Source organism: Sorex araneus, chromosome 3 (genome assembly GCF_027595985.1).
Source record: "Sorex araneus isolate mSorAra2 chromosome 3, mSorAra2.pri, whole genome shotgun sequence".
In the NCBI taxonomy this organism is placed as follows: Eukaryota; Metazoa; Chordata; class Mammalia; order Eulipotyphla; family Soricidae; genus Sorex; species Sorex araneus.
This window is the reverse complement of record NC_073304.1, coordinates 88,614,699-88,625,792: the sequence shown is the minus strand read 5'-3', so window position 1 is coordinate 88,625,792 and position 11,094 is coordinate 88,614,699.

The window sequence follows — 11,094 nt, the reverse complement described above, 5'->3', positions numbered from 1 at the left end:
TATTCTTGTGAGCTTACATTCTACTCTAGTAGGAGAGATAGACGATTAGTAATATTATTTTAATATTAAATAGTACATCAGGTAGCGCATAAGGTGGTAGTACAGCAGGTAGGGCATCAAAGCTGACCCAGGGGTTGGAACGATAGCACAGCGGGTAAAGTATTTGCCTTGCACATGGCCGACCTGAATTCGATTCCTAGCATCCCATATGGTCCCCCAAGCACCGCTGGAAGTAATTCCTGAGTACATGAGCCAGGAGTAACTCCTGTGCATCACTGGATGTAACCCAAAAAGCAAAAAAAAAAAAAAAAACCTAACCCAGGTTTGATCTCTAGCACCCCATGGTTCCCTAAGCGCCTATAGAGGGCCATCATTTAAGCTTTCTAAAAACAAGTTCCAGTGGTACATTTTCATAGTCATTGTAAATGCATACTTCATGAATACATATGAAGTGCTTTATTCATACATTCATACCTTATTTGAAACTCTATAATGGACAAAATAATTTATGGTAATATGATTCAAATAAGTGGTTTCTTAGGTTTGGGTAGGAGGTGAGAATTGATCGTATAGGGGTACATGGTAATTCCTATATGATGAAAATATTCGATAATTAATAGGGGTGGTAGCTACACACATGTACACATTCAAACAATGCAATTATAATGGGTATACTTTAGTGGATAGAAATGATATTTAAAGTTAATACAAGTAATGCCAGGGCGGGAAAAATAGCACACAGGTTAAGGTTCTTGCTTTGTACAGAGCAGACTCAGATTTGATCCTCGGCATCCCATATTGTTCCCTGAGCACTGCCAGGAATGACTGCTGAGTGCAGAGCCAGAAATAAACCTGAGCACCACTGAGTATGTCCCCAAAGCAAAACAAACAAACAAAATGCAATACTTCTTCACACTGATAATAGATGTTAGTGAGGATGTATGAAATTATCATACACTGTGGGAATGTAAAATATACAGCCATAGGAAAACTGGTCATTTCTTATATAGTTAAATAAATACATATGCTGGGGTCTAGTATTTTCTATCATAGCTAGTTATCCAAGAGAAATGAATGCATAAGTTTACTTGTTCATGAATATTCACAATATTTTATCTCATTTATTTGTTTTTCGACCACACAAACATTATTCAGGGGCTTCTCCTTACTCGTTTACTGCTCAGAGGTCACTCGTGGTGTTGTGCAAGCTTAGCACCTCTACTTAGAATGGTCCAAACCTACTCATGTATCCATCAGCAGAATATTCGATAAACAAGTAATTGTATGTGTATATAATGAAAAACTTAAAACAAATAATTATGGTGGGTCCAGAAAGATATTACAGTGGGCAGGACTCGTCTTGCACATGGTTAACCTGGGTTTGATCCCTCGCACCCCAAACCCAGCCAGGAGTGATCACTGAGCATAGAGCCAGGAGTAAGACCTGAATACCGCCAGATATGTCTCCACCTCCTCCAAATAACACCAGAAAGAATTATGGAACTGTACAACATGGATGAATTTCCAAATTCATCCAAATTTCCAAATTCATCAAACCAAACCAAATGTTAGGTTTAAGAAAAGAAATAATAAAGATTTTATGTACTTTTTTCCTTTTCTTCATTCCGGTGGATCAACCCTAAGGCCTCATGCTTGTTAGGCATGCCTCTATTGCTGAGTCACATTCCAGCTCTTTTTGTTGTTGTTGTTGTTGTTGTTTTTCGGGGACACACCCAGCTGTGCCCAGGGTTTACTTCTGGCTCTGTGCTCAGGAATCACTCTTGGTAATGCCCAGGGGACCATATGGGATGTAGGGGATTGAACTTGGGTTGTTGTATGCAAGGCAAGCGCCCTACCCACTGAACTATTTATCTGGCCCCACATCCCAAGCTCTTAACTGTTCTTTTCCCCAAAAAATTTATATTGTGGTAAAATACACAAAAAATGGAACTGAATACAGTTAAATTATATTAATATGGTAGCACAGCAGTAGGGCGTTTGCCTTTCACGCCGCCGACCGTTCGATTCCTCCGCCCCTCTCGGAGAGCCCTGCAAGCTACCGAGAATATCTAGCCCGCACAGCAGAGCCTGGCAAGCTACCCGTGGAGTATTAGATATGCCAAAGACAGTAACAATAAGTCTCACATTGAGAGACGTTACTGGTGCCCGCTCAAACAAATCGATGAACAACGGGGTGACGGTGACATAATATTGTACAATAAGCACTACCATCCATTCTCCAAATTCATTTCACCCTATAATTCTAGGGATTAGGGAGATAACTTATTGATCAGGAATGTATGCCTTGCATGTGAAGGGACCTGAGTGCCAACTCCAGCACCACATGTTACCCTGAACCTAGTCAAGTGTGGTCCCGGTGCTCCAACACCACTATAACCAAACAGCATCAAGTTGCTTGGCCAAGTATTGAGCTGTCTGTCCCAGTTGGCTAAATATCTCTGAATGTGACTCTTGGCTCTGAGCATTGTTTGGGTAGCCCTCCAACAACAACAAAACAACCCTAAGGTGGGAGTTGGAGAGATAATACAATGGATAAGGCACTTCCCTTGCATGTGATCCCCAGTACCTCATATAGCCTCCAAACCTGGCAGGATGGATTCTTGAGTACAGATCCAAAAGTAAACCCAGAGCATCACCAGGCATGACCCCCAAATCAAAAACCAAACCAAACCAAACAATGACAACAAAAAATTCAACAACAAAACTCTGAAATTCTATTCCCATTAAACCATAATTCCTCATTCCCTCTTCCCCTATCTCAAAAAACCCTCATGATTCTACTTTCTATAATTTTGAGTAAGTGCCTCATTTATTTTTTTTAGTGAGGCAAGATAATTTTTATTGAATGAAACTACTTATTTGCAAGAGGGAGATAGAAGAAAAATAATATATTTGAGAGAACAAGAGCTTGAAAGAGCAAGAAAACAAGCAGAGACAGAGACATGCAAGCAAGATACTCATTCAAGGAAGAACATGGGCTTGAAGGAGCAAGCCTAAGTGCCTCACTTAAATGGAATCATACAGTTTGTCTTGTGATTCACTTATTTTACTTAGCATAATGTTCCCAAGATTCATCCATTTTGTAGCATATGTCTTAACTTATAAGTCTTTAAATTTTCCTTTAAGTTGATACCATGAATTGAACCTAGGACTCCATGTATAAGCTACATACTCAGCCTTAACTGTAAATTTTGAATAGGATATTCCCTATGGGAAAAATCAACTATAAAAAAGCTACCCTTCCTCTCTCCCTCCCTCCCTCCCTGCCTCCCTTTGCTCCTATTTTTCCCTCCCTTCCTCCCTCCCTCCCTCCCTCCCTCCCTCCCTCCCTCCCTCCCTCCCTCCCTTCCTTCCTTCCTTCCTTCCTTCCTTCCTTCCTTCCTTCCTTCCTTCCTTCCTTCCTTCCTTCCTTCCTTCCTTCCTTCCTTCCTTCCTTTCTTTCTCTCTCTTTCTTTCCCATTCCTAGTGATCCTCAGGACATACACCTGACTCAGAGGTTGCTTCTAGTGATGCTCGGGATCCTGTGGTATCGGAAATTTAACCCCAGACTACCCAAACACAAAGTAAGTGCTCTATCATTGAGCCACATCTCTGGCTCAAAACTGTTTTCACTGCTCAGGTCAATGGTAATAATTACGGGTTTTTTTTGAAATGATTATATGTAATAGAATAAAGAAAAAATGTATATTTTTTGGGTCACACCTGGCAATGCACAGGGGTTACTCCTGGCTCATGCACTCAGGAATTACTCTTGGCTGTGCTCAGGGGACCATACGGGATGATGGGAACCGAAGGCAAACACCCTACCCGCTGTGCTATCACTCCAGCCCCGAATAAAGAAAATATTAATGTGAGAATGAACATATCATTATAGAGAGATATTGTACAGATTAAAGTCTAAAAAATTAGGTAAAATTCCAGAAATTATCAAAATTATTTATTTATTTATTTATTTTTGGTTTTTGGGTCACACCCGGCAATGCTCAGGGGTTACTCCTGGCTCTACACTTGGGAATTACTTCTGGCAGTGCTTGGGGGACCATATGGGATGCTGGGAATCAAACCCGGGTCAGCTGCACGCAAGGCAAATGCCCTACCTGCTGTGCTATTGCTCCAGCCCCGAAAATTAATTTTTAATATCCAAGTTATCCTCAGTCCAGTAGTAATAAGCATTTCAACCATCCAGACTATGGTCTTTAAATGCCATTTTCCAATATAATGGATCAAGGCTTCTTAGTGAAATGTCTGATTCTAGATCTGGGGCAGGAAATAAACAAAATTAGTCTGGAACATCTTGTTATACCAGGAAACAAGCTGTCAAAAATTACTGGAATCATATCAAAGGATTGGATCTGAAGGGACTTCCAATCTAAAGAATGGTTAATAGGTGTCTCAAAATGAACAAAACTGGGGCTGGAGCGATAGCACAGCGGGTAGGGCGTTTGCCTTGCACGTGGTCGACCCGGGTTCGATTCCCAGCATCCCATATGGTCCCCTGAGCACTGCCAGGAATGATTTCTGAGTGCAGAGCCAGGAGTAACCCCTGTGCATTGCCAGGTGTGACCCAAAAAGCAAAAAAAAAAAAAAAAAAAAAAAAGAAGAAGAACAAAGCTGCAGTGGATTGTAGACATATGTTAAATTCATGAATTTGTATTAATGCCAAAAAAAATTCTAAAGGTGTTTGGAGTTGAGAGTCAATGTGTTGTTCTGAAAACTAGTTAGTCAAAGGAAATATTCAAGCATTTATCCTATTTAGATAATCAAATATATTTTTTAAATTAGTTTGTTTGGTTTTGGTTTTGGGGTCCCATGCAGAGGTGGCTAACTGTTGATTCTGTATTCAGAAGTCACTAGTGATGGTTAGGGGACCATATGCAGATGGAACCAGAGTTGCAGTTAAAGTAACTGTATGCAAAGAAGTGCATTACCACCTATATTATCTCTTTGGCCCTAATAATTCAACATTTAAAGAAAAGGTTCTGGCATATGTATTTCTATGTTCATTGCAGCACTGTTTACAATAGCCAGAATCTGGAAAAAACCAGAGTGCCCCAAAACAGATGACTGGTTAAAGAAACTCTGGTACATCTACACAATGGAATACTATGTAGCTGTCAGAAAACATGAAGTCATGAAATTTGCATATAAATGGATCAACATGGAAAGTATCATGTTGAGTGAAATGAGTCAGAAAGAAAGAGACAGACATAGAAAGATTGCACTCATATGTGGAATATAATGTAACTGAGAAGTACAAGTTGGCAACGATGCAACTTCTGGCAGATATCTCTCTGGACTTAGTTACTAAAATACTAAATTACATATAGTATAGTTACTAAAATACTAAATTTAGTAAATACTAAATACCCATCACCCCGCTCCAGGCCGCTCTCTGGACACACCACAAGACACTTAATACCCGTTATTCCTGCACCATATTTGATGGGATTCAAATATAGTGTGAACCATGGTAACACCTCTAAGGGCGATTGGAGGCCACCCTAAAAGCCTCCATCCCTCTTGGAGAGCCCAGCAAGCTATCCCACCCACACAGCAGAGCCTAGTAAGCTACCCGTGGCGTATTTGATATGCCAACAACAGTAACAGCAATCGGCCTCATTCACCTGATACCGAAAGAGCTCCCAATACAGCACTGTTAAGAAAGATGAGCAAGGGGAAACCTTAAGTAAGGCGCGGCGGGGACAAGCTCGTGGCAGCTGGTGCCTGGCTGCCTGCATGGGCTGGGGGCTGCGCTCGGGCTCCTCCTCGTCCCTCTGCTCCTGCTGGGGAACGGCCCATGGCGGGGCAGGCTCTGTCTACCTGCAGGTAATGTTGACATGTCAGAGAAACTCCAATGGAGACACTAATGGATTCTGGGAGTTTGGCCTTAATGGACAGAAATCCCTCATCTTTCACCCAGAAAATGAAAACTGGGAAATGGTTCACCCTGGAGGCAAATCGCTTAAAGAGAAGTGGGAGAAAGATCATAAGATGATCCGGTTCTTAAAGATGATGTCTATGGGAGACTGTAAGAAGTGGCTGGAGGATTTTGGGGAACACTTGGACAGAAATGCACCATCAGCTCCACCCTCAAGTCCGTCTCATGAGCCTGGACTGGGAGTCTTAGCAAGGAATTCCACAGATGTCTCCATTTCAGCACCATCAAACACAACTTCAAGTCCATCTCTCCTTACTCGGCACTCTTCTAGAACCAGGATCTTCATTTCTGTCGTCTTTGTCATTGTCATCTTTTCAGTTTTTTTTTACTGTTCTTGGAAGAAAGATATCACTGTTCGATGGGATTCACGTTCAAATAGAATATGCCAAAAACTCAACCATCAATAATGGTATGGTATAGATCACAATTTCTTTTTTTTTTAGCTTTTTAAAAAAGTTTCATTTAATTTTTTTAAGTTTTTACTTTATTGAATCACCATGAAAAAAATTACAAAGCTTTCAGGTTTAAGTCTCAGTCATATACTGATTAAACCCCCATCCCTTCACCAGTGCACATGTTCCACCACCAAGAACCCCAATATACCCCCTCCTCCCCACCCCCCACCTAAGTAGCTAATGATCTTCCCTTTATTCTCTCTATACTTTGAATATATTCATTATTTCAATAGAGAACTCACTAATATTGTTTGGAATTTCCCCCCAACAATCAGGCTTGCTGAAAAAACATCCTTTAATAATTTCATTGCTGAGAGTGAAGACTCTGAGTTGCAGCCGAGCGGTTTTGGGTTTCTGATATTTTAGCTCAGTTCACAGTCTAGATGCATAGCTGCAAGAAGCCTCTCTGGGTGCCAAAATGGGTTAGAAGACCTCTCGATCAAAGTCTTTAGGAGCAGAGGGTCCGTTTCTCGTGCCGCAGCTCCGTAGATCACAGTTTCTTAATAAAATAAACAAATGAAAAGTTTTAAATGATAAAAATAAAAGAAAGATGAGCAAGGAGAGGCTGAAAAATCTCAGGGATGAACTAGACTGCCAAAACGAAGAAAGACTGAAATGATTGTCTGTACTTTCAACGCACATACACTGGTATCAGAAGCATCCGTCGAGGACCTGATGGTGCAAACACAGAAGATTAAGTACGACGTCATTGGTCTGACCTAAACAAAAAGACATCAATCACATCACCGCCATTTTCGACACTGGAGAAGAATTGTTCCTCGGAACATTGACAACAGAGGCTTCGGTGGTGTCGGTGTCCTTGTCAACACGAACTTGGCCATGAGCATTGATTCACTTGAATGCCTAACAACCCGAATCAGACAATTATGCTTGAATAGATGTGGCTCTTTGCCTGCAGTTTCTGTCTTTGTCATCTACGCACCAACATCAAACTATGATGAAGAAGAAATTGAGAGGTTCTACATGGAACTGGAGAAGTTCTATAAAGAAGACCACACCTACTACAAGATCATTGTTGGTGATTTTTTTTTTTTTTTGCTTTTTGGGTCACACCTGGCGATGCACAGGGGTCACTCCTGGCTCATGCACTCAGGAATCACCCCTGGAGGTGCTCAGGGGACCATATGGGATGCTGGGATTCGAACCCGGGTTGGCCGCGTGCAAGGCAAATGCCCTACCCGCTGTGCTATCACTCCAGCCCCATTGTTGGTGATTTTTAATCGCTGGGTGTGTGACCCGAAAAGCAAAAAAACAAAAGAAATCATGATTAATTTTTTTTCTTTTTGGATCACACCCGGCAATGCACAGGGGTTACTCCAGGAATTACTCCTGGTGGTGCTCAGGGGACCATATGGGATGCTGGTAATCGAACCCAGGTCAACCATGTGCAAGGCAAACGCCCTACCCGCTACCCTATCGCTCCAGCCCCTAATATTAATTTTATTTGGATGTATTAATGATGTTATGTGTAAAAGTCATAGATATACTACAAGAGGTAAGCCACTTGCCTTGCATGTAGCTTGCATGCGAAACCCTAGTTAGAATCCTCAGCATTGATATTGTTCCCTGAGCATTTCCCCAGGTCACTTATGAGCACAGAACTATAAATAGTCCCTATGCACTTCTGGGTGTGGCCAAAACCCTCAATCAAGCAACAACAAAAAGTATTATTTAAAGACACTTGCAGCTATTTGTAGTTGAAAAATTATATGATGCCTGGGATTTGCTTAAAACTTATCAGTTGGTGGTAAATGGGTGGGAATATAAATAAAATAAGACCAGACATTTGCTGATAATTACACTGTAGCACTGTAGCACTGTTGTCCCATTGTTCATCGATTTGCTCGAGCGGGCACCGGTAACATCTCCATTGTTAGACTTGTTACTGTTTTTGGCATATCGAATACCCCATGGGTAGCTTGCCAGGCTCTGATAATTATAGAGGTTAAGTGATAATATCATGGCTTGCTTTTAATTTTAATCTAAAAATATCTCCAAACATTTTTGTAATAAGCTACAGGAAGGTTAAAGTTTTCATCAACTGGTGGGGCCAGAGTAGCAATAGCATAGTGTGTAGGCCACTTGCCTTGCATGCAGCTGACCTGGGTTCAGTCCCTGGCGTCCTATATGGTCCCCCAAGCCCTGCCAAGAGTGATTCCTAAGTGTAGAGTCAGGAGTAAGTCCTGAGCATTGCCAGGTTTGCACCCCCTGTAAACAAAAATAAAAATAATACTCCCCTCTCCCTCCAAAAAAAGTTGCCATCAACTGAAAGTTGAAGGAAAGTTACAAATACAGTAATTTGCTAGAATGATTAATTAAATTTAAACATACTAAATTTGGATGACACTTAGCACCCAAGTAGAGATATTGAATAGTCAGTGAGAGATACAAGTTCAGGATTTGGAAAAGAGAAATGAGTTAGAGATAGAAAGTTGGGGATTGTTGGCATACAGCTGGGTCTCATTCCCCCGACCCTGAAAGAGCCTCCAATGTGGCATTGTTGGGAAGGACGAGTAGAGAGAAGCTTCTAAAATCTCAGGGTTAGGACGTTACTGAGACCGCTTGAGAAATTCGATGATCAATGGGATGATGATGATGATGATGATGATGATGATGATGATGATGATGATGATAGTTGGTACTTAGAGCAATTAAAGAAAGAAATAAGAAACTGGAGAGACATTTTGATTTGCATGCGACTGACCCAGGTTCCATCTCAAGCACCCTATATGGTCCCCTGAGCCTTACCAGGAATGATCCTTGAGTCCAGAACCAGGAGTAAGTCCAACAAAAAAAGAAAGAAGTGAGATGTATGATTATGTAACTCAGAGGTAGAGTATTTGCTTTGCATGTGTGACGTTCTATATTCAATCCCCAGCACTATCCTTTCCCGAACCCTGAAAAAGTTTCTGTGTGTGAGCCAATAACTCAAAGGGCAAGAGATACTCAAGTTCAATCCTGGCACCACTGGGTGTGGTCCTTGAGTACCGCCATAAATGGATCCTCCTATATATATATATATATATATATATATATATATACATATATACACACACACATATATATTCAAAAAAGGAAAGAAACAAGAGTAAATAGAACTGGGGATGGAGACGAGAGATAAGTCAGTGGACTGAGTGCATGCTTTGCATATGGCAGGATTGTGATACCACTGAATGATGGGAGCACAGAAAAAGAGGGACCCTTGACTACCACCATTGTGGCCCCCAAACAAAGCAAAACTAAAAGCAAACTAAAAAGCACTCAATAAATATTCACCATAAAAAGTAAAGATTAAATTAAATTGTAACCATATAGCAAATTATTTTGCTTCCCTCTCTGAACTATTTTTCATGGTATCTTGTATTATATTTATTTTTTATGTCTTACCTTTTAGTTTCTACATTCAGAGAACTTATAAATTTTAAGTTCTCTAAATGTATGAATTAGATTTTAATCACCTTTATACATTTCTGACTCTACCATCCTGCAGCCAGAATGATGCTTTGCACATAAGAGAGATAAAATTAATAAAAGAACTTTGAGTTTATAAATAAAGTTTTGGTTAGGGCTATGGATTTTCTGACTTTTGATTCATAAAACCATATTGATGGCTTATATGTGAGCTAGGGCTAAGAGTTGTTCTGTTGTTCTTGAGGACTTGTTATAGTCAACACAGTAGCTCCGTACAGCTTTAGTCAGCCTTTGGGACAGATCCAGCCATCCTGTGACACTATAAAAGAAAGAAGGGTTACGAATGGCCAAAAGGCACATGAAAAAGTGCTCTACGTCACTAATCATCAGAGAGATGCAAATCAAAACAAACCACGAGATACCACCTCACACCACAGAGACTAGCACACATCCAAAAGAACAAAAGCAACCGATGTTGGAGAGGATGTGGGGAGAAAGGGACCCTTCTACACTGTTGGTGGGAATGCCGACTGGTTCAGCCCTTCTGGAAAACAATATGGACGATTCTCAAAAAATTAGATATTGAGTTCCCATTTGACCCAGCAATACCACTGCTGGGAATATATCCCAGAGAGGCAAAAAAATATAGTCGAAACGACATCTGCACATGTATGTTCATCGCAGCACTGTTTACAATAGCCAGAATCTGGAAAAAACCCGAATGCCCTAGAACGGATGACTGGTTGAGGAAACTTTGGTACATCTATACAATGGAATACTATGCAGCTGTTAGGAAAAAGGAAATCATGAATTTTGCATATAAGTGGATCGGCATGGAAAGTTTCATGCTGAGTGAAATGAGTCAGAAAGAGAGAGACAGACATAGAAAGATTGCACTCATCTGTGGTATATAGAATAATAGAGTGGGAGACTAACACCCAAGAATTGTAGAAATAAGTACCAAGAGGTTGACTCCATGGTTTGGAGGCTGGCCTCACATTTTGGGGAAAGGGCAACTCAGAGAAGGGATCACCAACTATAATGTAGTCGAAGGCCATGCAGGGGAAGGGTGTTGTGGGCTGAATGAGGGCTAGAGACTGAGAACAGTGGCCACTCAACACCTTTATTGCAAACCATAACAGCTAATTAGAGAGAGAGAACAGAAGGGAATGCCCTGCCACAGTGGCAGGGTGGGGTGGGGGGAGATGGGATTGGGGAGGGTGGGAGGGATGCTGGGTTTACTGGTGG